Source organism: Pinus tabuliformis, chromosome 4_2, assembly GCF_031772625.1.
Source record: "Pinus tabuliformis cultivar Carrire ecotype Pingquan chromosome 4_2, CPIR1, whole genome shotgun sequence".
NCBI lineage: Eukaryota > Viridiplantae > Streptophyta > Pinopsida > Pinales > Pinaceae > Pinus > Pinus tabuliformis.
Genome location: NC_142304.1, coordinates 87389776 through 87416274, shown reverse-complemented (window position 1 = coordinate 87416274; position 26499 = coordinate 87389776). Strand labels below are relative to the sequence as shown.

The following is a 26499-nucleotide window of genomic DNA, read 5'->3' as shown; positions in this document are numbered from 1 at the left end:
GATAGCTAGTGTGGGTGTGACAAGTGTGGGATTGTAGATAGCTTGTGGAAGGTTGTGGAGTGCCCTTAACTTTGTGTTAAAGCTTAAGAGTGAGAGAGAGACATTGTATGTTGGGAGATTCATCCTTGAAGAGTGAATTATTGAGAAACATAATGGCTGGACCCTCTGAGAAGGCTTGTGACGTCAAGATTTGCTTGTAAGCCTGCTCCTGATTCATTATTAATACAATCAATGATGTTTTCCTATGTCTTGTATGTAATTTACTTGATAGCTCATGACTTCTTGACTTTTTGAGTAAATAGATCATTGTTTTTTCCTAGTTACGTGATTTTTTGTTTTTCTTTGTGTTGTTTCAGGTTAATTGCTCATTAAGGAGAAGGAAACAGAAGTTGGAGCAGTGCAATGGAACTCCATCGAACACTGGTTTGAGGTAGGCCTCCAACGATGACTGTTTAAGGAAATCAATTGTTGATCTGTCTTTTCTGTGACTAGACCCACTCTAGGGCTAAAAGGGTTGCCTCTGTCCGCAGAGGGAACACTTTCCTGCATCAAAATCCTGCCATTAGTCATGTGCTTGTCTCAAAGATTAAGCCATGCATGTCTATGTATGAACTAATTCAGACTGTGAAATTGTGGATGGCTCATTAAGTCAGTTATAGTTTTTTTGATGGTACCATACTACTCAGATAACCATAGTAATTCTAGATCTAATATGTGCACCAAGTCCCGAGTCTTTGGAAGAGATACATTTTTTAGATAAAAGGTCGTACGGGCTTGCCCGCTTCTCTGGTGAATCATGATAACTCGATGGATCACATAGCCCTTGTGTTGGTGATGCTTCATTAAAATTTCTACCCTATCAACTTTCGATGGAAGGATAGAGGCTACCATGGTGGTGACGAGTGATAGAGAATTATGGTTCGATTCTGGAGAGGGAGCCTGAGAAACGGTTACCACATCCAAGGAAGGAAGCAGGTGTGCAAATTACTCAATCCTAACATGGGGAGGTAGTGACAATAAATAACAATACTAGGCTCATAGAGTCTAGTACTTGGAATGAGTACAATCTAAATCCCTTAACGAGGATCCACTGTAGGGCAAGTTTAGTGCTAGTAGCCACGGTAATTCTAGCTCCAATGGAATATATTTAAGTTGTTGCAGTTAAAAATCTCGTAGTTGGATCTTGCATCATAAAGGTCGATCTGCCTACTCAATGTGCACCTGCCCTTCCATCCCTTTTGTCGGCGGCATGCTCCTGGCCTTAATTGGCTAGGTTGTGGCTCTGGCATTGTTACTTTGAAAAAATTAGAGTGCTCAAAGAAATCTTATGCTCTAAATACATTAGCATGGAATAAAACAATAGGAGTCTGGTCCTATTGTGTTGGCCCTTGGGACTAGAGTAATGATTAATAGGGACTATGGGGGCATTCATATTTCATTGTTAGAGGTGAAATTCTTGGATTTATGAAAGATGGACCACTGCGAAAGCATTTGCCAAGGATGTTTTCATTAATCAAGAAAAAATATTGGGGGCTCGAAGACAATCAGATACCATCCTAGTCTCAACCATAAACGATGCCAACCGAGGATTGACGAATGTTTCTTTAAGGACTCTGCCAACACCTTTTGAGAAATTAGAGTGTTTGGGTTCCGAGGGGAGTATGATCACAAGGTTGAAACTTAAAGGAATTGACGGAAGGGTAGCACCAGGAGTGGAGCCTGTGGCTTAATTTGACTCAACACGGGGAAACTTATAAGTTCCAGACATAGTAAGGATTGATAGATTGAGAGCTCTTTCTTGATTGTATGGGTGGTGGTGCATGGCCATTCTTAGTTGTTGGAGCGATTTGTCTGGTTCATTCCGATAAGGAACGATACCTCAGCCTGTTAACTAGCTACGTGGAGGTTCCCCTTCGCGGCCAACTTCTTAGAGGGACTATGGTCATTTAGGCCATGTAAGTTTGAGGCAATAACAAGTCTGTGATGCCCTTAGATGTTATGGGCTGCACGTGCACTACACTGATGCAGCGAATGAGTTTTTATTCCTGATTCGAGAGGATCGGGAAATCTTCTCAAATTTCATCATGATGGGGATAGACTATTGTAATTATTGCTCTTCAACGAGGAATTCCTAGTAAGTGTGTGTCATTAACTCATGTTGACAACATCCCTGCCCTTTGTACACACCGCCCATCACTCCTACCGATTGAATGATCCAGTGAAGTGTTCGGATTGCATCAATGATGGTGGTTCACTGCCGTCGATGTCATGAGAAGTTCATTGAACCTTGTCATTTAGAGGAAGGAGAAGTCGTAACAAGGTTACTGTAGGTGAATTTGCGATAGGATCATTGATAGCAGGGATTTTCTTTTTTGGTTCGGGTTGGTTGGTGTTTCGATTGCAATGTGGGACTATGTGGTGTGTCTCTAGGGGAGCAGGTTTGGTGTTTGGCGGGAACATTGTTGGTTGCTTGTCTTGAGGCAATGCTTGTTTTTTTGTGTGTGTTTTTGCAAGCCATGCTTGTGCTTGTCCCACCCATCCTTTGTTTTTCTTTCCCCCAATGTGTTTCTCTAGGGGGTTCGAGAGCTTGTTTCTTGGGAGCCTTTCCAATGATTTTTTCAGCTTGGCATGGTTGCTGCAATTGAGGTGCTTGGGAAATACGATGGATAAATTTTTACTCATTTATAGTGGCAGTGCTCAGTATTTTTTTCATTGGAAAGCATGGGCCAAGGGTGCAGGCTTCCATAGTTGGTTCTCTGGAAAAGGTGGTGGTGGTTGATGTGTTGCTTGGGTGAGCTATTTTTCTAGTGGTTGAGTCGAGGGAGTGGTTGCACATGTACCTAGTAGCTCAAACCTTCCGTGAGGGGAAATTTTTGGGGTGAGGTTAGTATGGGATGGATGAAGAGTGGTTCAACCCATTAGGCTGGCCACCCTAGTCCTCCTGACCATTCCTTGATATGCCCTCGCGGAAGGGTTGGGTGTCCAGGTAATGAAAAACCCCTCCCTCGGTCTGAGCTCCATCGAGATCACAATTTTCCCCGCCAATGGGCATGAGGGTGGCAATCTTATCTCGTGCCTTTGCTATCGAGGGAATTCCTCATCCTCTCATGAGCCACTCCCCTTCTAAGGAAAAAAGAAGTAGCGGGTTGTGTCTTTGTTCCTCCCTTTGGATTGTGGGTTTTTTGTGGGACTTGGTCATTTCTTTGTTTCATGGTGTGCACTTTGCGGACGTCCCTCTCTTTAGTGGCCTTGCACCATTGATGTATTTGTGGCTTGTGGCTTTCTCTAATATTGAGTATCGGCCCATGACAACTCCTCTTCAGAGTTTGATTCTTGACCCCCATTGAACTTTTCGCTGGAAAGGTTGTTGGGTGTTTTGTACACGAAGGGGCACAATAGTGGGGTGGGTTTGTTATTAGAAGTCCATTTGTTGTTTAAAGCCTTGTGCTGGATTGTGTGGTTGTTTACCTCTTAGTAACGTGCTCCAAACACTGGTCTCATCGCAGCCCTTGTCTTTTCTAGTGGTCAAATTTAGGTTGTGATTTATTTCCTTGGTTGTTTGATTGTTGTTTGTTATGTTGTAAGTTAGAAAGGGTGTTGTGCCATAATGTATGTGGGAGGTTGTGAAGAGGTGGGATGCTTTTTGATTGGGTGCCTTGTTTGATTTCTTTTTGGTTAACGGAAATCTACTCAGTGTGATGTTGAGCTTCCCTCTTTTCTTGGGATCATTGTTTCTTTGTTATTGTTTTCCTCCCTTCTTCCTTTTGCCCCTAGCTTTATGGAGAAGAGGTGGGATTGTTGTGGATTGGTGTTCAGGAAGGATGAAAATTAGTGCGAGTTCTCGGGGTGGCCACCCTAGTCCTTCTCGATTGCGGTTCCCTGTAGTTCACCCCTTTTTGCGAAGGCACGGGGTTTTGGAAACTTGTTCTCTGTTTGAGCCTCGCCTTGTGAGCTGGTAGCCACGTTTGATATCTCTTTCTTTCAGGTTTTTTTGTTCCCTTCTTGCTTTTGGCCCATAGCTTTATAGAGAAAAGGTGGGATTTTTGTGGATTGGTGTTCAGGAAGGACAAAAAGCAATGCGAGTTCTGAGGGTGGCCACCCTAGTCCTTCTCAATCGTCTTCCACTGTAGTTCCCCCCATTTTGCAAAGGCACGAGGTTGGGGAAGCTTGTTCTCTGTTTGAGCCTCCCCTTGTGAGCCAGTAGACATGTTTGATATCTCTCTTTCTTTCATGTTTTTTTCTTCCCTTCTTCCTTTTGGCCCCTAGCTTTACGGAGAAAAGGTGGGATTGTTGTGGATTGGTGTTCGGGAAGGAAAAAACATAGTGCAAGGTCCCAAGGTGGCCACCCTAGTCCTTCTCAATCGTCGTCCCCTGCAGTTCCCCCTTTTTTGCCAAGGCACGGGATTGGGGAAGCTTGTTCTCTGTTTGAAGTCTCACCTTGTGAGCCAGTAGCCACAGTTGATATCCCTTTCTTTCATGTTGTTTTCTTCCCTTCTTCCTTCTGGACCTAGCTTTACAAAGAAAAGGTGGGATTGCTGTGGATTGGTGCTTGGGAAGGACAAAACGCAGTGCAAGCTCCTAGGGTGGCCACCCTAGTCCTTCTCGATCGTCGTCCCCTTCTTTTCCCCCCTTTTTGCGAGGGCACGGGGCTTGGGAGGCTTGTGCTTTGTTTGAGCCTCCCATTGTGAGTTGGTAGCCATGTTTGATATCTATTTCTTTCACCTTGTTTTCTTCCCTTCTTCCTTTCAGTCCCTAGCTTTATGGAGAAAAGGGGGAATTGTTGTGAACTGATGTTTAGGAAGGATTAAAAGCAGTGCAAGCTCCCAGCGTGGCCACCCTAGTCCTTCTCGATTGTTGTTCCATGTGTTTCCTCCCTTTTTGCGAGGGTGTGGGGCTCAAGGAGATTGTTCTCTATTTGAGCCTCCTCATGTGAGGGGGGTAGACACCTTTTTTTCTCTTTCTTTCATGTGTTTTTCTTCCTTTCCTCCTTTTGGCCCTTAGCCTTACATTTGTTGTGTGGGGTGCCCCTATTCAGTGTTGTGGCTGATTTTTTGGTAATACGTGGAAATGAATTTTGGCAACGGATATCTCGACTCTTGTTATGATGAAGAACATAACGAAATGTGATACTTAGTGTGAATTGAAGAATCCTGTGAATCATCGAGTTTTTGAATGCAATTTTCGCCCGAGGCCTCGGTCGAGGGCACATCTGTCTGGGCACGACATCCCATTCAAACATGCTCCCTGCAATATGTTAGGGAGCAGTGGAGCTGGTCGTCCGTGCCCAATGCAGTGCGTTGGCTGGAATACCTCAAGCAATGTTTCGTGGTGTGCATCGGCAAGCGGTGATCTTGTCCCCTTGGATGGGTAGTCGATGTTAGCTAATGCAGGCTTTGTGTGACATCGCTCGAACTTGGTTTACTCTCTCTTGTCCTCCCATTAGGTAAGGCGGATTTAGCTCCAACTTTTCTACCTCAGCATACACGAGAGCGCTCGCTGAGTTTAAGCATATAATTAAGCAGAGGAAAAGAAACTTACAAGGATTCCCCTAGTAGCGGCGAGCGAACTGAGAAGAGCCCAACATCAAAATTGGGTGGCATCATTGCTTGAATTGTAGTCTATAGAAGCATCCTCAGCGGCAAACTTGGGCCAAGTCCATTGGAAGGGGGCGCTTGAGAGGGTGAGAGCCCCATTGGGTCGGGACCCTTCCACATCACGAGGAATTGTCGGTGAGTTAGGTTTTTTGGGAATGTAGCCCCAATTGGGTGGTAAATTCCATCCAAGGCTAAATACAGGCAAGAGACCGATAGCTATTACACAATAATTTGTCATTGTCCTCATCTCATTCTCTTTGCTGTGTCATGTGTCAAATAAACATGTTCATATCTTCCCACTGACGTAATAAGATTAAGAAAATGCTCTCTAATGTTGAATATTGACCCTTTTTTACTAAGTTCCTGCATCGTCACTAGTAAACCCTTAAAATATGCAATGGTTCTCTTTGATGCACTATATCGTTGTGACGTGGTCACTAGTCCCCAGTTCATGACCCGCAACGATCCAGATTAGGCGAATTAGTTCAAACATTCGGCCTTTTGGATGTTTCTAGAGCTGGTTGTTGGGTCAGTTTGGGTCACCTTTCCACCTCTAGGATGGTGGTTCCACTTCTTGTGCAACCTCCCTTGAGGATAAGCTCCCTCTCCCTCATTTCATGGAGGCTCCTCCTACTATAAAATCACTCACCATTACTATGATCTGTTAGTTCCTGAGTTAGTAGTTCCTTTGGTTGGGCAATGCTGCTAGTGCTTTTGAGTTTGATAGATAGCTGGTGTGGGTGTGACAAGTGTGGGATTGTTGATAGCTTGTGGAAGGTTGTGGAGTGCCCTTAACTTTGTGTTAAAGCTTATGAGTGAGAGAGAGACATTGTATGTTTGGAGATCCATCTTTCAAGAGTGAATTATTGAGGAACATACTGGCTGGATCCTCTGAGAAGGCTTACAACATCAAGACTTGGTTGTAAAATTGCTCTTGATTCATCATTAATACAATGAATGATGTTTTCCTATGTCTTGTATGTAATTTACTTGATAGCTCATGACTTCTTGACTTTATGAGTAAATAGATCATTGTTGTTTCCCGGTTACGTGCTTTGTCGTTTTTCCTACGTATTGTTTCAGGTTAATCACTCATTCAGGAGAAGGAAGCGGAAGCTGGAGCAGTGCAATGGAACTTCATCAACCACTTGTTTGAGGTAGGCCTCCAATGATGACTGTTTAAGGAAATCAATTGTTGATCTGTCTTTGCTGTGACTAGACCCACTCTAGGTAGTAGGGCTAGAGGGGTTGCCTCTGTCTGCAGAGAAAACACTTTCCTGCATCACAATACAGAACAAGTATTGCGAGGGAAAGATGAAAATGACTTTGAAAAGAGAGTTAAAGAGTGCTTGAAATTGCCAAGAGGGAAGCAGATGTACGCTGTCGATGTGTCTTGGTCAGATGTGGAACGGCTCAGGCTAGTTCGCCACTCGACTTGAGGTGCAAACCAACACGGGCTGCTACATCATCACAATCGCAAGTGGATTACTACCTGTCAGTTTGCCATTGCGGTGGTCAAGGAAGGGAGCGTGTGCCCTTGTGGCTAGCCATGTGCACCTGCGTGCTCGTGGTGTTGGTTGGCCGGCTTTCCATTCGACCTATCTTGAAACACGGACCAAGGAGTCTAACATGTGTGCGAGTCATCGAGTTTGAAAGCCTATGAGGCACAAGGAAGCTGATGGGTGAGATCCCCTCTCTAGGGGGGTGCATTGCCAACCAACATTGAGCTTATTTGAAGGGTTCAAGTGTGAGCACACCTTTTGGGACTCGAAAGATGGTGAACTATGCCTGATCAGGGCGAAGCCAGAGGTAACTCTAGTGGAGGCTCATAGCGACACTAATGTGAAAATCATTCGTCTGGCTTGGGTATAGGGGCGAAAGGCTAATCGAACCATCTAGTAGCTGGTTTCCTCCAAATTTTCCCTCAAGATAGCTAGAGCTCACACGCAAGTTTTATCGGGTAAAGCAAATGATTAGAGACGTCAGGGGCATAATGCCCTTGACCTATTCTCAAACTTTAAATAGGTAAGAAGGTGTGGCTACTCCATTGAGCCATGCCGTGGAATCGAGAGCTCCAAGTGGGACATTTTTGGTAAGTAGAACTGGCAATGCGGGATGAACCGAAAGTCGAGTTACGATGCCGAATTGTGCGCTAACCTAGATCCCATAAAGGGTGTTGGTTGATTAAGATAGCAGGATGGTGGTCATGGAAATCAAAATCTACTAAGGAGTATGTAACAACTCACCTGCCAAATCAAATAGCCTTGAAAATGGATGGTGCTAAAGTGAAAAACCTATACTTTACCATCAGAGCAATTGCTTGGCTCCGATGAGTAGGAGGACGCGGGGGTCATTGAGAAACCTTGGGCGTGAGCTTGGGTGGATCAGCCCTTGGTGTAGATCTTGGTGGTAGTAGCAAATATTCAAATGAGAACTTTGAAGACTGAAGTGGGGAAAGGTTCCATGTGAACAACACTTGGACATGGGTTAGTCGATCCTAAGAGATGGTGCTATTGGGAAATCTAGTGTCTATGCAGAGCTGCTAGTCCCACCAAGACGAGTAGCTATCTTAGAAACAAACAGATTAAAGTTACTTTCATTTTCCTTTATGAGAAGTAGATAGGAGAGGATCAAAGAATACCAACCTCGATATTTCACTCGATTCCTTTCTTGTTCCTTCTCCTCACTGACAGGTCTTTGCCGCTTCTCCCTTGACCACTCCACTTCAAAGAGTACCTATAAAGTCAAAGCAGCATAATACCTTCAAAGTGCAGAGATCTACAATCATAAACAATATAGGACGAGATATAGATTTACCACACAAATGAATATACTACCAGACATACAAGAATGTGGAGGAAAACTTGAATAGCTTTATTGATATAAAGATTATAAGAGAGGATTACAACCCATTGTTCTAACCCAGCGTCATCCTCCTAGCATGATAGCCCTTCTTCACCTCATGAAAAACTTAGATCACCCAACAATATGATATTCCACCAGGAAACCAACAATACTTCCTTACAAGATACAAAATTCCAGCCTCTGGAGGATGAGGGATCCATATATAGATGATTGCAGGGAGGTGAGTCATCTTCTGGGATTTTGATTAGTGTCTTCTATTTGATAGTTCTTGGTTCCACTTGGAGATTGTTGATCTCTTACTCATCCCTGGGAAAATTCAGAGAGGCAAGTGTCACAGGAGAAGTTTCTGGAAGATTCCATGATCATCCACCTCGCAAACTGTCTTTGCCATTTGTCTATTCTCACCCATCACACCCTACAGAAGGGCTTTCCAGTATGCATTACACCTTTTACACTGGGTAGGTGAGATGCATCACACCCTTAGCACTGAGCAACCTGTATGGTCTAGTTTTGACCAGTTCTGAGCAGTTTTTTGTGGAGAACTTCTGGGAGATGATGTAATAAACTGACCTTGTTCCTTTAGGGCATGAAACAACACTTTTAGGGACTCAGAAGCGCTTGTTTTATGGACATATATGATTGGGGTTGTAGTGCCGAAAAAATGTCTATAATAGTTGCCCCCTAAAGCATAAGGTCGTTAATCTTTTGATGTCGGGTTAAATGCTTTATCATGACAATCTGAGGTTTTTCGAACTGGAAGGCAACCTGTAATAAGATACAATACAATACATTATCTTCATAACATTTTCATGATCTAGCTAAGGTGGGAATTCCATGCTCAGCTTTATAAATTCATTTTCATGTACATAGGCCAAACAACCATCTGTGTGGCAGACTGATGATTCTGATAGAGCCATCATCCTTTGATTCGGATGATCATCTGTGCAGCAATGATGTACATTTGATGTCTTTATTTTCTTGAATATATTGTAGCTCGGATGGATGAAAATAGATCCGGGGTCTTCAAACTCGTCTAATCTTCACCCGAAGTACAAGTCGATCCATGTGAAAAATGTTCCGAAGTCAAACATGGAAAGACATCGCCTGATTACCAGCCAATAATGTAAGCTGTTAACAGGCACGAGAGGAATCACCGATAATGATGATGACCCTCAAGGTATGATAGTACAATTCACGTGGTGTGAAAATGGGACTTGGCATCGAACACCACACAAAATCTCTCGGTCAAAGGCCATTGATGTAAACCTGCCGTCGAAAGTGAGAAACTTGCCATTGAGGCATGCAAGCTTCAAAGTACTGAAAGGGTTGTTCCTATGTCGACTTCTTGGATAATGAGCTGATGTCGACAAGAAGTGACCCGTCGTAGGAGGGCCTTAATGAATCCCACATCTACAACACGGAAAGGAGAAAATGACTTTTGGAGGTGAAAACGATCTGATGATACAGGGTTCAGGGTGGCGGTCATGAAAGAATGAAGCATAAATGTATTACAGCAGATGAGACACAAGATGGGTTGGTGAATTCTCTGATTGACTTCTCTTGAACATATCGGCGAAACTGAAATGGATTGGTAGCGTTAAACCCAAAGATGGATGGTACGGTGGACCAATGGTAATATAACCGATGAATGGAATAACCCAACCCGACTCAGACATGGAGTGAAAGTGTCATGTTCAAGAGCGACCTTGCTACCAATAAAGTTTCTTCAAGTTTTCTTCCCAATTTTTCCCCAATCATTGCTGACCAGTACCTCTTTATTTTTTATCAAGCTTGAGGAGGATAACATATGCTTGTTCTATAATTTTCTCTTCGGGAAAACTCGTCGCTATATTTTAACGAGCCTAGCGACAATGAAACTCGTTCTTGTCTATATGCACAAGTTTTTCGCTATTGATTTTAATGAGTTTAACGACAAAGATAACTCAGTCCTTTTCAATTTTAGGGAGTCTAAAAGGGACGTAAAGGAAACTCCAATAATTATTTTTCATCATATAATCCCTTAATTCTGAAAAAGTATAAAATAATAATAAAGGGATGAATTTTTGATAGTTTTAACGAGCCGAACAAGACAAGCGCTTGATTTTTTTGTGTAATAATCCCTCAGGTCCAAAAAGTTTAAAATCTAGAGGAGGGACAACACTCTCGGTAGCTTTAATGAGCTGGAGAGGCCAACTACTCGAAAATCTTTTCATATTTTACAAGTCAGATGAAAAGAGATTAAAGGAGACTCTTTTTTTTAGGAACGAGTGATAATTTCAGGTAGCAGCTGATTCCAGGTAACATTTGGAATTTCAAATCACGACAGTGTCACAAGGATGGCTAATAGAATCACTCATCATAGTTGTTCCTCAAAAAGTGTAAACAATAAGATGGAGGTGAATGATCGGCTAAAACATAGAAGAGGTGATGATGAGAACACGACCAAGGCTCAAGAGTTGATAATGCATTCACAATGGTTATTTACCGAAAATTGGTTCATTTCTAATGAGCTTAAACTATGGGGAACGTTTACTCATTGCTTCGGTTTAATTTTTAACGAGATTGAACTTCACATAAAAAATGCTCGTGCCAATCGTATAATAAGGATGTCCCATCGATAGATTCCCTTTTTTATGGAGCTTGCACCTTTCGAAGCTTTGCTCCATATCCTTTTCTTATGCAAGCTAGGAACGAACAATCCTACGAGTTTAAAGGGTTTGAGAACCTACAAACTAAGAAAATAAATGGTCGCTCTTCACTTGCATGTAAAACGGTTTGCATGCCCCCAGGTATAGTGAAGTATAGTTTTGAGGTTACCCCTCAATTTGCAAACAAAACATTTGCTTTGTCAGGAAAGGCCTGCCTTTTATAGGTTACCCTTCAATTTGCAAACAAAACATTTGTTCTATCAGGAAAGGCATACCTTCTAACGGAGGTATCTTATCCAGTCTAATCCAATTTTCCCATATGGATGGGTGTCGGACCAGTCATATATCCTTCGTCGAAACCTACTCTATACCCAGATTTTTCCTGTCGGAGCAGACCAGGGTGCATGCCCCCTGGGTTTCAGTCACGACCCCCCGAGTTACTCGCATTCTTCAAGTGGACAAACTGGAGATTGATGAGACATTCCTTGAATGAAAAGACCATTTGGGGATGGCATTTGACTATTAGCTATGTGTGAACTAGGGAACGAAATCTGGTCTAGAGCTGGACCACTCGGCCTTCATGCAGAAAACACATTACTCGAAAGAGTGAGGAGACAATGGCTCCCATGCAATAAATATAGTCACACCCAAGGAGTAGATTATAGTCTAGAGGTCCTTGGACTACCATTACATTCATATAAATGGTTTTCCTTCTCAACTTTATAGGCACATTGGGGAGGATCCCTAACGGTCGACTGGTTCCTTTGTCGAAGCCTATTAGATTTCTCATCTCAGGCAGAAGCGATGGCGAACCAAGCGCTTTCCAAGAAGTTGAGGAAAGGATACTCACAGAAGCCCCTTCATCTATGATGGTACCGACCATGACCAGTATGTAAGCTTGTACAATGATTTGGAATGGTACATTAGCCAGTAAACAGGGTCTACATAGTAGATTCCAATCAAAGGAAATGACTAGGTTACTTGGAGGTGGGACCGAATAGACAGCCGAATACGACTCTGACAAAATTCCTTCCTGTGGTAAAGGAATGGATATATTGTCCCCATGTTCATCGAAGTCTTTGTTTACAAAAATAATTTGAATAGTGTCATTCTCATTCTCTTCGGTGACTGTATCATCTAGAGATGGACCTTCTGAAGGCAAGACCAGGTCGACCGCCGCCTCGACCTTTGGAATTTCATCTGGTGTGGATTTAGAGGGTTTATCTTCAATAATAGATGCTTCGACCGACCACAATGGTGTGTCAGTCAGATTTTCAACTAGTGATGGAATCAGCAAGAGTTTCTTGTATCCAGGAGGAAGCCGTAGCGGTGAAGCAGGACGGTTATCCAAGACTCTTTTAGCTTCGTCTAGGAAGGGATAACGGTGGATGATGTGATTGCCTTCAGACAGTTTACAATGAAATTTACATTTCCTTTTCTGTCCAAATACTTCGCTTTCACTAGTTGATGGTGTACTTTCAACATGATCTTCAGAGGTTGATGACACCGAATTGTGCAAACAAGGAGACCAGTCCCTTAAGATCTGAGGGATGAAAGGACAATCTCGATGATAGTGGTCTCCTTTGCAAATGACACATGGAGATTTAGGCTTGGATGGTGTAGTGTGTGGATTTTCGCTAGACGATGCTTGGTTACCTCTTTTTGCCTATGTCTCCTTCTTCTTTTCCTTCTTCTCTTTCTCCTTCTTCTCCTTCTTAGTTACTTGATTTTTTACTTTATCAACTTCATCAAGTGAAGAGGAAGGAGGAGAGGGAGAAACGAATGAAGTAGAAGGTTGGGGGCTAACTCTAGTATCATCTAGTTGCTGACTTGATTGTTTAGGGATGATGGTATTCTAAATGATAGAGGTCGAGAAGAGCCATATTGGCAAGCCAATCATCAATCCTGGAAGTGACAATGTGGCCATATGAGGTGCACCAACATCTCCCTAAGAGGAGAAAGAACCAAGATTTCCTCCAAGGGAAAATCCTTGGTTGGTGGACTCCATTTTCTCAACTTAAGAACAACAAGGGAATAATGATGTTATTACGATTAAAATAAATTTTAGACACTTTGACACAACTTGCTTTTTCAGATTTTAAGAGTCGAGAAAAAAAAAAAGATGACTCTAGTAGCCTTCGATTTTTAATGAGCCTGAAGTGACAAGTGCTCAGATGGACCTTTTCTTTTAAGGAGTCTGAAAAGGAACAAAAGAGACTACTCTGGAAATCTAGACAGAGGGATTACCAAACCAATCGCAAAACTATAGAATACTTTTTATGGTATGGCAGTGAATCTTCTCGAATGTTGTGTTCAGTGCATTGCGATCGATAGGGCAGCAGACAGAGCTTCCTAAGGGTAAATGATATAGCCTATTGTGGTCTCCCAATATATACTCGATGGTACGTCGGAGCACAAGTTCGTACTGGCACTTGTCGTCTCAAAGAGGAGGAATCACCCAACCAACAATGAAAGTGATAGTTACTAGGCTTTACGACTCCGAAATATGTCTCTAGCCTAGACTTTTAAATGTTGTTGGTTAGGTTCCAAAGCGTTTTTTATGTTCATTGAATTTATTTTACAATTGATCTTTCTTAAGAAATTTTCCTTTCAGGTTCACCGTGTTATAGACATTTTTGTGCCTTACAGCTATAAGCATGAAATGTCCATAATCCAAGGGATCCAAAGTCCCTAAAGATGTTGTTACAGCTCCTAAAGGAACAAGGTCAACCAATGACAGCTTCTCCCAGAAGTTCTCCACCAAAAACCACTCAGAACTAGTCAAATCAGGATCAATTCAGAAGCTTCACTAGCTGCCTGCGTTGCAAAGCACCCAAGTACACTAGCTAGGTGCGTTGCAACACACTTGAATGCACTACCCAGGTGCGTTGAGTGGGAAATGACAAGTGGTAGAGTCATTCAACAAGGTGGAAAGACCATGGAAGCTTCCAGAATCTTCTCCAATGACACTTGCCTCACTGAATTCGACCAAGTGATGAGTAAGAGGCTCTCAGTCTCCAAGTGGAAGCAAGAACTGACAGAGAGAAGCCTCAAGTCAAAACATAAGCTGACTCATCCTCTCTGCTTACATCTATATATGGATCCCTCATCCCAGAGATCCGGAGGCTGGAATTTTGTACTTTGCAGAGAATTGTTGTTGGTTTGAGATTGAGATTAGTACATTGGGTGATTTATGCTTTGTTGGAAGAGAGGAAGGGATTCCTTTGCTGGGAGGTAGATGCTAGATCAGGACTCACTTGGTTGTATCTCCTATTGGACTTTCTTATAATATCAATAAAATTATTTGAGTTTCTCCTACATGCTGTGTATCAATGATGTTTTGTTATATTTGCATGTTTAGCTTAATCTGATCCTAAGATTTTTCTGAATGTATATCTATATCTTCGTGTAGTTTCTCTCTCTTGTGATCTTGCAGGAATTCGGTGAAGCTGGGCCGGTAAGGGAGTAGGGAGCTGGGAGCTATTGAAGAGAGGAGCGATTGGATCAACAAACTAGCGAAAGACACATGTTAGTTACATCCTTTCTCCTCATTTACATCTCATAAAGAAGAATACTCAAGTAGTTTTCCTTGTTTGTTGCTAAGGCACTATCACACCTTAGAGTGGGATAGGGGCATTCTGGATAGATACTTTTCCCAACAACAAATTGGCGACTCCGCTGGGGACTGTATCTAGTTAGTTTATTTGTGTTTCTATTGTTGTTCTTCTCATAAACTTAGGAGTGGAGAATCGAATTGCATTTGCCATTTACAAATGCAAAGTAGAGATCTGCCACTCTAGTCCACTCACTGGGCCTGTTTATGATCTGAATAGCTGATCCACAAATTCTCTAACTGCCCTTTGTGATAGCTCTTAGTCCTCCTTTAAATCATCCTTCTAATTGTACCTTATTGATATCTTTTATCCGGCCAAAAACCTTAGATCAAACTGCAAACCGTGACCCAGAACCCAGAGACAATTCTCATTTCTGCTTCAGCGCAGGCTCTGTGAAGAGACTCTGCATTTCAACGCAGGTCCCGAGAGGGCTACCTGCACTGCAATTTAGTTTCTCTGTGCAACAGGTGCGCTGATTAGCCTTTGCCCTGTGCAGCTGTGGTTCTTTGCATCCTTGTGTTCAATTTTATCTCTGTTTTTTGCAACCTGTTATCAATGTGTGTACCTATCTGAAAACCCCTTTTCTCTGCCTTAATTCCACCTCAGTTGTATAAAGAAACTGTATTTGTTTTTGTGTATTTGTTACATCATTTGCAGTTTCCCATTACAAAAGTAAACTAGTCATACTGTCGCCCTTAGATCTAGACCTCTCGTAAGTGTCGTTTTGATCTTAGGAGTAAGCTTGTTTGCTGTTGACAGTTGATTGCACTTTTACTTTTGTCTTTTGGTTTGAATTTATGAATTTCTAGTGTCAAAACAAGTGTTTACTTCAAAATCATAAAGTGTCGTAATCGTCTTTTTGATTTCAAAAAGAAACTTGTTTGTGTTTTCACTTGAAATCGAATTCAAATTTGTACAACGGCTTTCTTTAAGGCATCAATATTAAGAAAGTGAAAACAAATACATGCATTTGTGCATTTGCATATTGATAGTTTGTATGGTTTGATTTAGGAAAAGTTCATTTACAGTGTGCTCTTTGCTCTTTGAGAAAAGATTGTGTCTTTCTTTTCCCCTTGTAGCTAGGATTTTCATTGTTGAAAAGAGATAAAAGCTTGCTTATCATCTTTAGACTGCATTTAGGAATTGCATCTACATCTCGTGGTGATCCAAAAAGGAAAACTTCTAAGAAAGATCAACCTAAAATAAATTGAATGAACTTAAAAACGCATTGGAACTTAACGCACAACATAGAGGTCTAGGCTAGAGACGTGTTCTGACGTCGTAAAACCTGGTTACTGTCGGTCTCACTGATGGTTGGGTGATTCCTCTTGAGGGACGATAAGTGCTAGTACGGATTGTGCTCCCACGTACCGTCGAGTATATATTGTGAAACCCCTATAGGCATAAAACCTTTATCCATAGGAAACCGTGTCGGCTTCCCTACTGATCGCAATGCACTGAACACAGCATTCGGGAAGATTGACCGCCCGTACCTTAAAAAGTATTCTGCGGTTTTGCGAAAGGTTTGGCACACCCTCTACCTAGATCTCCAGAGCAGTCCCTTTCTTTCCTTTTCAGACTCCTTAACGGAAAAGGTCTATCTGAGCACTTGTCACTTCAGGCTCATTAAAAATTGAAGGAGACTAGAGTCATCTTTTGCTTTTTCTTGACTCTTTAAAATTGAAAAAGCAAGCGTCGTTAAAATTTATTTTAAACGGAATATTCATACCCTTTTTCCTGCGTTGATCTTTAGGTTGCGAAAATGGAGCCTACCAACCAAGGAATTCCCCTTGGTGGAAATCCTAGTCCCTTCTCCTCTTGGGGAGATGTTGGTGTGCCCCATATGGCCACATTGTTGCTTCCAGGACTGAAAATTGGCTTGCCAGTCTGGCTCTTCTCAACCAATGTCGTTCAGAACACCACTACTCCTGAACAGTCGAATCAGCAGTTAGACCAGTCCAGAGTTACCCACCAACCTTCTACTTCCTCTAATTCTTCCTCTCTCCCTTCCTCTTCACTTGATAGGACTGGCAAAGAAAAAAACCAAGTTCCTAAGGAGAAGAAGGAAAAGAAGAAGAAAGAGAAGAAGAAGAAGGAGCCAAAGGTGACTAGGGGAAAACGCGTGTCATCTAACGAAAATCCACACACTGCACTAACCAGGCCTAAATAGCCATGTGTCATTTGCAAGGAAGACAACTTTCACAGACATTGTCCCTGTATCCCTTGGATACTAAAGGACTAGTCTCCCCGTTTGCACAATACGGTGGCGTCAACCTCTAATTGCCATGTTGAAAGCACACCGTCAACTAGCGAAAGTGAAGTCCCAGGACAAAAAGGGAGAGATAGATCTCCCTGTAAATTGTGCGAAGGCAATCACGCCATCCACCGTTGTCCCTTCTTAGACGAAGCTAAAAGAGTTTTGGATGATCATCCAGTTTCACCGTTACGACTTCCTCCTGGATATAAAAAACTCTTGCCGAGTCCTTCGTTAGTTGAAAATCTAGCTGGCCTGCTCAAGTGGTCAGCTGAAGCGCCGGTCATTGAAGATGAACCAGCTGAATCCATACCCGACGAAAGTCAAAAGGTCGAGGCGGCAATTGACCCGGTCTTGCCTTCAAAGGATTTATCTTCGAATGACACAATCACTGAGGAGAATAAGGATGACACCATCCAAATTCTCTTCATCAACACAGACTCTGAAGAACATAGGGGCAATCCACCCATTCCTTTATCGTAGGAAGGAAGTTCGTCAGAGCGATACCCGGCCGTTTACTCGGTCCCACCTCCAAGCAACCTAGTTGTATCCTTCGACTGGAATCAACTAGGCAGACCCCGTTTACTAGCAAGCATACCATTCAGAATTATCGTCCAAATATACAGAATGGTCATGGCTGGCACCATCATTGGTGAGGGGGCATCTGTGAGTATCCTTTCCTCTACTACTTGGAAAGCGCTTGGTTCGCCATCACTTTTGCCTGAAATGAGAAATCTGACAGGCTTTGATAAAGGAACTAGTCGACCTTTAGGGATCCTCCCCAATGTGCCCATAACATTGAAAGGGAAGACCGTTCAAATGAACGTGATGGTCATTCAAGGACCCTTGGATTATAACCTACTCCTTGGATGAGACTATATATATTGCATGGGAGCCATCATCTCCTCACTCTTTAGAGTAATGTGTTTTCCGCACGAAGGAAGAGTGGTCAAGCTCGTGGACCAGCTTTCATTTCCCAGATCACGCATCGCAAATAGCCATATACCATCCCTAAATGGTCTCTTCACGCAAGAAATGTCTCAACCCACGGTCCGTCCTCCCGATGAGCGCGAGTAATTCGGAGGGATATGACTGGAACCCAGGGGGCATGCATCCTGGTCTGCTTCGGCAGGAAAACTTTGGGTATAGGGTAGGTTTCCGCCGGAGAATATGACTAGTCTGTACCCCGTCCATGATTGAGATAGGGGTTATTCTAGAATAAGATTCTTTTGTTAAAGTTATGTGAGTTGGCGGGCTTCATCGCTCACCTTTGTTTATCTCGGTAGACATCACCGAAGAAGTGTTTTTTTTGAAAGATTAACAGAACAATCTTTGGGTGACCTAAAAGAGGTAGGCCTCTCTCGGTAAAACAATTGTTTTAGCGGAAGTGAAGTAGAGGTAACCTTGAAACTCTGTTTTATACCTGGGGGCATGCAAACCTTTTGGAGTGCAAGCAAAGGGCGACTATTTATTTTTTAAATTTTTAGGTCCTCCCTTTAAACCCTTAGGTCTAACCCTTTAAACTCATAGGATTAGTCATTTCCGAACTTGCATAACGAAAGGATGCGGGGCATAGCTTTGTAAGGTGCAAGCTCCATAAAAAATGGCATCTTACATGAGACATTCTTATCATATGACTGGATTAATCAAGTAGTTTTAGCACATAGTTCATGCTCGTTAAAAAATAAACATAAGATCGAGCAAGTGTTTCAACCTGCATTTAAGCTCGTTAAAAAATGAACTATCCTCCGGTAAATAACCACCGTGAATGTAACATTATCAGCCATTAAAGCCTTGGTCGTGTTTGCACCGTCACCTCCACTTTTCCATTGGCCGATCATTCACCTCCATTTGATTGTTTACCCATTTTAAGGAACAACTGCGAAGAGTGATTTCACTAGCCATCCTTGTGGCACTGTCGTGCTTGGAAAATTCCAACCCTTACCTGGAATCAGCTGCTACCCATTTTATCACTCGTTCCTCCAAAGATGAGTCTTCTTTAAGCTCTTTTCATCTGACTCGTAAAATATGAAAAGATTGCCGAGTTTTGGCCTTCCAGCTCGTTAAAGCGAACGGAAGAGCTATCCCTCCTCTAGATTTTAATCTTTTTGGACCTGAGGGATTATTGCACAAAAAGATCGAGCGCTTGTTTTGTTCGGCTCGTTAAAACTATCGAAAAATCATCCCTTCTGTATTGTTTTATACTTTTTCAGACTTAAGGGATTAGATGACGAAAAAGGAACTCTGGAGTTAACTTTACGTACCTTTTCAGACTCTCTAAAAATGAAAAGGACCGAGTTATCTTTGTCGTTAGACTCGTTAAAAAGATTAATAGCGACAAACTTGTCTTTAGACGAGAACGAGTTTCACTATCGCTAGGCTCATTAAAAAATAGTGATGGGTTTGCCCGAAGGGCAAATTATAGAACAAGCATATGTTATCCTCCTCAAGCTTGACAAAAATAAAGAGGTACTGGTCAGCAATGACTGGGGAAAAATTGGGAAGAAACTCAAAGAACCTTTATTGGTAGCAAGTCGCTCTTGAACATGACACTTCCACTCCATGCCTGAGTCGGGTTGGGTTGTTTTATTCACCGGTCACATCACCATGGTCTCGCCATACCATCCACCTTTGGGGTAAATGCTACCAATCCATCATATAAGTGTCGCCGATATGTTCAAGATAAGTCATCCAGAGAAGTCAACCGTGTCCCATCCACTACCATACATTATACTTCATTCTTTCATGACCGCCACCCTGAAACAGATATCATCAGATCGTTTTCACCTCCATCAAAATCATTTGCTCCATTCCGTGTCATTGATGTGGGATTCATTAAGGCCCTCCTTTTACGGATCGCTTCTTGTCGACATCAGCTCATTATCCAAGAATTTGATCTAGGAACACCCCCTTCAGTACTTTGAAGCTTGCATGCCTCAATGGCAAGTTTCTCACTTCCGGCGACAGGTATACATCAATGACCTTCGACCGAAAGATTTTGCGTGGTGTTCGACGCCAAGTCCTTTATTCACACCACGTGAATTGTACTGCATTACCTTGAGGGTCATTATCATTATCGGTGATTCCTCTCACGCTTGTTAACAGTTTATATCATTGACTAGTAATCAAGCAATGTCTTTCCATGTTCGACTTCGAAACATTTCTCACATGGATCGACTTGTACTTAGAGTGAAGATCGGACGAGATTGAAGACCCCGGATCTAGTTTCATCCATCCAGGCTGCGATATATATTCAGGAAAAATAAAGACATTGACATGTACAGCACTGCAGAACAGATAATCATCCTACCAAAAGGATGATGATTTCATCAGAATCATCAGTCTACCATCAGACGATTGTCTGTCCTATGTACATAAAATGAATTTATGAAGCTGAGCATGGGAATGCCCGCCTCAGCTAGATCATGAAAACAGTATGAAAAATAATGTATTGTATTGTATCTTATTACAGGTCTCCTCCCAGCATTGAAAGAACTTCGGATCCTCCTAATAAAGCATTTCACCCGATAAACGGCCTCATACTTTAGGGGGCAACTGTTATAGACATTTTTGTGCCTTACAACTATAAGCATGAAATGTCCATAATCCAAGGGATCCAAAGTCCCTAAAGATGTTGTTACAACTCCTAAAGGAACAAGGCCAACCAATGACAGCTTCTCCCAGAAGTTCTCCACCAAAAACCACTCAGAACTAGTCAAATCAGGATCAATTCAGAAGCTCCACTAGCTGCCTGCGTTGAAAAGCACCCAAGTACACTAGCTAGGTGCGTTGCAACACACTTGAATGCACTACCCAGGTGCGTTGAGCGGGAAATGACAAGTGGCAGAGTCATTCAACAAGGTGGAAAGACCATGGAAGCTTCCAGAATCTTCTCCAATGACACTTGCCTCACTGAATTCGACCAAGTGATGAGTAAGAGGCTCTCAGTCTCCAAGTGGAAGCAAGAATTGACAGAGAGAAGCCACAAGTCAAAATATAAGCTGACTCATCCTCTCTGCTTACATCTATATATGGATCCCTCATCCCAGAGATCCGGAGGCTGGAATTTTGTACTTTGCAGAGAATTGCTGTTGGTTTGAGATTGAGATTAGTACATTGGGTGATTTACGCTTTGTTGGAGGAGAGGAAGGGATTCCTTTGCTGGGAGGTAGATGCTGGATCGGGACTCACTTGGTTGTATCTCGTCTTGGACTTTCTTATCATATCAATAAAATTATTTGAGTTTCTCCTACATGCTGTGTATCAATGATGTTTTGTTATATTTGCATGTTTAGCTTAATCTGATCCTGAGCTTTTTATGAATGTATATCTATATCTTCGTGTAGTTTCTATCTCTTGTGATCTTCCAGGAATTCGGTGAAGCTGGGCCTGTAAGGGAGCAGGGAGCTGGGAGCTATTGAAGAGAGGAGTGATTGGATCAACAAACTAGCGAAAGACACAGGTTAGTTACATCCTTTCTCGTCATTTACATCTCATAAAGAAGAATACTCAAGTAGTTTTCCTTGTTTGTTGCTAAGGCACTATCACACCTTAGAGTGGGATAGGGGTATTCTGAATAGATACTTTTCCCAACAACACACTGTGTAATGTAGACATACAATTCCTAAAATGAAATCTAAGATGATAAACAATCGTTTAATCTTATTTTTGCAATGAAAATCCTAGCTACTAAAGAAAGAGAGATGATATTCTTTCAACATAGAGTGGGGAGCACACACTAGATGCATTGTCCTAAATCAAACCAACAAGCAGTCTAAATGAAAATTCACATGCATGTATTTGTTTTTCAGCCTTCTTAATGTGTGAATGACAAGAAGAATGCTAAGTACAAATCTGAATTATCTTTTCAAAGTGACAGTACTAACAAATTTCTCTTCAAAAACGAAAGGAAGATAATGATGACACTTTGTGACTTTGAATTGAACTGCTTTTGACACTTGAAAAACTACTAATTAAAATCAAATACAAGAGTAACTGTATAATCAACCATCAATAATGATAGGATTCTTTTCTTTGACTGAAAGCGACACTTGCGACACTTAAAAATCAAAAGATGACAGTTCGATTACGCTACTTTTTGTAAAAGAGAACTGTAAATGGCACACAATACATAAAAACATTCACAATTATTTGTACTATGGAGGTGGAATCATGCAAAGGGAGGGAGTTTCCATAGTGGTATACTGATCACAAATAGCAAAACTCCTGAATAAAGCTAAAGAGAGTGAACAAAGAAACCAAAATCTGGAAGCAGAAGAGGTCTTATCTGATTAGCGCACCTGCAACATAGGGAAAGTATGATGCAACGCACCTAATGCACATGGGAGGTGCAATGCATCCAGATTCCCAAGAGGAGAAAGTGAGATGGTCCAGGGACGAGACTTCAACTTGGTTCTTGGTCACAGTTTGCAGCTTAGTTCAGGGATTTAGGCCAAGCTAATTATAGTCAGTAAATAGAAATAACAGGGGTTGATCTAATGAGGTTACTAGAGCCACCACTAGGGAAATTAGGATGTTTTCAAATTGATTGTTCATTTTATAAACAAAACCCGGAGATATACTAAAGTAGCATTAATCTACTTTGCACTTGCATAGAAAATGCAATTCGAAGGTTAGCTGGCTTAACTTCAGGCTCCATCTATAAGTTTATAAATAAAACAAATATAGACAAGAAAACGAGCTATTCGCTCCCCAGCAGAGTCACCATTTTGTTATCGGGAAATCTAGTGTCTAGGCAGAACTGCTAGTCCCACTAAGATGGGTAGCTATCTTAGAAACAAACAGATTAAAATTACTTTCTTTTTCCTTTATGAGAAGTAGATAGGAGAGGATCAAAGAATACCAACCTCGATCTTTCGCTCGGTTCCTTACTTGTTCCTTCTCCTCACCAACAGGTCTTTTCCACTTCTCGCTTGACCACTTCACTTCAAAGAGTACCTGTAAAGTAAAATCAGCATAATACCTTCGAAGTGCAGAGATCTACAATCATAAACAATATAGGACTAGATATATATTGACCACACAAATTCATATACTACCAGACATACAAGAATGTGGACGAAAACTTGAATAGATTTATTGATATAAAGATTAGAAGAGAGGATTACAACCCATTGATCTGACCCAGCGTCATCCTCTCGGCATGAAAGCCCTTCTTCACCTCATCAAAAGCTTAGATCACCCAACACTATGATATTCAACTAGGAAACCAACAACACTTCCTTACATGATACAAAATTCCAGCCTCTGGATCTCTGGGATGAGGGATCCATATATAGATGATTGCAGGGAGGTAAGTCAGCTTCTAGGATTTTGATTAGTTTCTTCTCTCTGATAGTTCTTAGGTCCACTTGGAGATTGTTGATCTCTTACTCATCCTTGGGTGAATTCAGAGAGGCAAGTATCACAGGAGAAGTTTTTGGAAGATTCCATGATCATCCACCTCAAAAACTGTCTCTGCCATTTGTCCATTCTCGCCCATTGCACCCTACAGAAGGGCTTTCTAGTATTCATCACACCTTTTACACTAGGCAGGTGAGATGCATCACACCCTTAGCACTGAGCAACCTATATGGTCCAATTTTGACCAGTTCTGAGTAGTTTTCTGTGGAGAACTTCTGGGAGATGATGTAATTAGCTGACCTTGTTCATTTAGGGCATGAAACAACACTTTTAGGGACTCAAAATCCCTTGGTTTATGGACATATATGATTGGGGTTTTAGTGACCAAAAATGTCTATAACAGATGGGGAAGCCTTGTATCAAGGGTGCTTGCTGCACGAGCATCAAAAGGGAATCGGGTTAATATTCGTGAACCAAGACATGGCAGTGGGCAGCAACGTTAGGAAATTCGGAGATGTTGTCGGGGGCCCCAGGAAGAGCTATCTTTTATTTTTAACAGCTTTCCCACCCCGAAATCGGTTCACCCAGAGATAGGCTCCAACAGCTGGAAGAGCACCACACGTCTTGCGGTGTCCGGTGTGCCCTCAACAACCCTTAAAAATATATAGAACCAAATACCATTCATGCTCGATCGTACTCATAACTACAGTAGGTCTCCAAGGTTAACAACCTCTGGTCAATAGAACAATGTAGGTAAGGGATGTTGGCAAAATGGATCCATAACTTCAGGAAGAGGATTGGCTCTGAGGGCTGGGCCTAGGGGTCTGCACCCTCAACTCGTGGGTTGTTGGTAGTCTACTCGAGCTACCCTCATAGCGAGGGTGGGTAGTCACATGCCGATTGGGTTACGGGCATAGAATGCCCCCTGCCGGGAGCTTTTCCCTAGGTAGCGAACAGTCGACTCAGAACTGGTACGGACAGGGGGAATCCGACTGTTTAATTAAAAAAAAGCATTGCAATGGTCCCTGCGGATGCTGATGCAATGTGGTTTCTACCCAGTCCTATGAATGTCAAAGTGAAGAAATTCAACCAAGCATGGGTAAATGGTGGGAGTAACTATGACTCTCTTAAGGTAGCCAAATGCCTTGTCATCTAATTAGTGATGTGCATGAATGGATTAACGAGATTCCCACTATCCCTATCTACTATCTATTGAAACCACAGCCAAGGGAATAGGCTTGGCAAAATCAACAGGGAAAGAAGACCCTGTTGAGCTTGACTCTAGTCCGACTTTGTGAAATGACTTGAGAGGTGTAGAATAAGTGCGAGTTGTTTTTGGCGCAAGCGAAATACCACTACTTTTAACGTGATTTTACTTATTCCGTGGGGTGGAGGTGGGGCACTACCCCTGTTTTTGGCCTTAACGCACATTTTGGCAGGTTGATTTGGGTGGAAGACATTATCAGGTGGGGAGTTTGGCTGGGGTAGCACATCTGTTAAAAGATAACGCAGGTGTCCTAAGATGAGCTCAACAAGAACAAAAATCTCATGTGGAACAAAAGGGTAAAAGCTCATTTGATTTTTATTTTTAGTACAAATACAAACTATGAAAGCGTGGCCTATCGATCCTTTAGATTTTTGGAATTTGAAGCTAGAGGTGTCAGAAAAGTTACCATATGGACAATTGGCTTGTGGCAGCCAAGTGTTCATAGCGACATTGCTTTTTGATCCTTCGATGTCGGCTCTTTCTATCATTGTGAAGCATAATTCACCAAGTGTTGGATTGTTCACCCACCAATAGGGAACGTGAGCTGGGTTTAGACCGTCATGAGATAGGTTAGTTTCACCCTACCGATGAACTGCACTGCAATAGGAATTCAACTTAGTACGAGAGGAACCATTGATTCACACAATTGGTCATTGCACTTGGTTGAAAAGATAGTGGTGCAAAGCTACCGTGTGTCGGATTATGACTAAACACCTCTAAGTTAGAATCCATGCTAAAAGTGGTGCATGTCACTCTTCGACTGTATCTCGACCCGCAGTAGGGGCATGGCTTTGTCGCCCTAGGGTCTCGTGTCATTTGCAAACCATGACCATGAAGCATCTCGATCGGGGCAGATTTGAAGTTCAATTCCAAATGGTCATTGAGAATAATCCTTCGCAGATGACTTAAATACGTGACGAGGTATTGTAAGTGGCAGAGTGGCCTTGCTACCATGATCCACTAAGATTCAACCCTTGGTTGCATCTATTCAAAGCTTCGATCTTGTCACAAACAAATCCAAACAACCCTCCCACTCTCGCGCCTTTGCCTCTTCCTCCAAACAACAATTTTTTATTGCTTGGGCATAGGAAATTTGGGGTTTCCATACTGTGACAGAAAAGACACTGAAGCGCAGGACAATTGGGGTTTCCATGTCACGCTCTGGCACCCAAAATTTTGCATTTTCCATGTCATGCCCTAGCACCCAAAATTTGGGGTTTCCACGTTGTGACGAAAAAGGCACCAAACCATGGGAAAAATTGTTGTTTCCCATGCTGTGCCCCGGTGCCCAAAATTTAGGGTTTCCACCTGGCACCTAAAATTTGGGGCTTCCACCCGGTGCAAAAAAATTTGGGGTTTCCATGTCATGTCCAAAATTTTGGGTTTCCATGTCTCGCCCAAAATTTTGGGTTTTCATGTCACGCCCAAAATTTGGGGTTTCCACCTAGTGCCTAAAATTTGGGGCTTCTTCTTGGCGCCTAAAATTTGGGGCTTCCATGTCGTGCCCAAAATTTGGGGTTTCCAAGTCTCACCCTGACGCCGAAACCTGGGGAAACTTGGGGTTTCCATGTTGCACCATGACCAAAACCAACGGCGCCCAACCCTAGTGAAACTTAGGGTTTCCATGTCACGTCCTGGAACCCAAGCCTGGGAAATTTGGGGTTTCCATGTTGCGCCACAACCAAAACCGGTGATGCCCAAGCCTGGGGAAACTTTGGGTTTCCATGTCATGCCTTGGCACCCAAGCCTGGGAAACATGGGGTTTCCATGTAGTGCCACGGCCGAAACCGGCGGTGCCCAAGTCTTAGGAAACTTGGGGTTTCCATGTCCTACCCTTGCTGGAACCGTGGGTTTCCACATTTTACGCCACGATGGAAATGTGGGGTTTTCAACA

At 42.5% G+C, this 26499-nt stretch overlaps 1 non-coding gene and 3 pseudogenes across 1 annotated transcript; all 4 read left to right on the top strand.

Moving 5' to 3' along the window:
* Window positions 1-550: 550 nt before the first annotated feature.
* Window positions 551-2353, top strand: LOC149168355 (18S ribosomal RNA; annotated as a pseudogene).
* A 2716-nt stretch (window positions 2354-5069) lies between these two features.
* Window positions 5070-5223, top strand: LOC149168354 (5.8S ribosomal RNA). The gene has a single exon (XR_016260016.1). It is a non-coding gene; the product is annotated as a 5.8S ribosomal RNA (ribosomal RNA).
* Window positions 5224-7208: 1985 nt separating this feature from the next.
* LOC149168353 (25S ribosomal RNA) lies at window positions 7209-8002 on the top strand (annotated as a pseudogene; the record flags this gene model as incomplete).
* Window positions 8003-24076: 16074 nt separating this feature from the next.
* LOC149168352 (25S ribosomal RNA) lies at window positions 24077-25595 on the top strand (annotated as a pseudogene).
* Window positions 25596-26499: the final 904 nt, after the last annotated feature.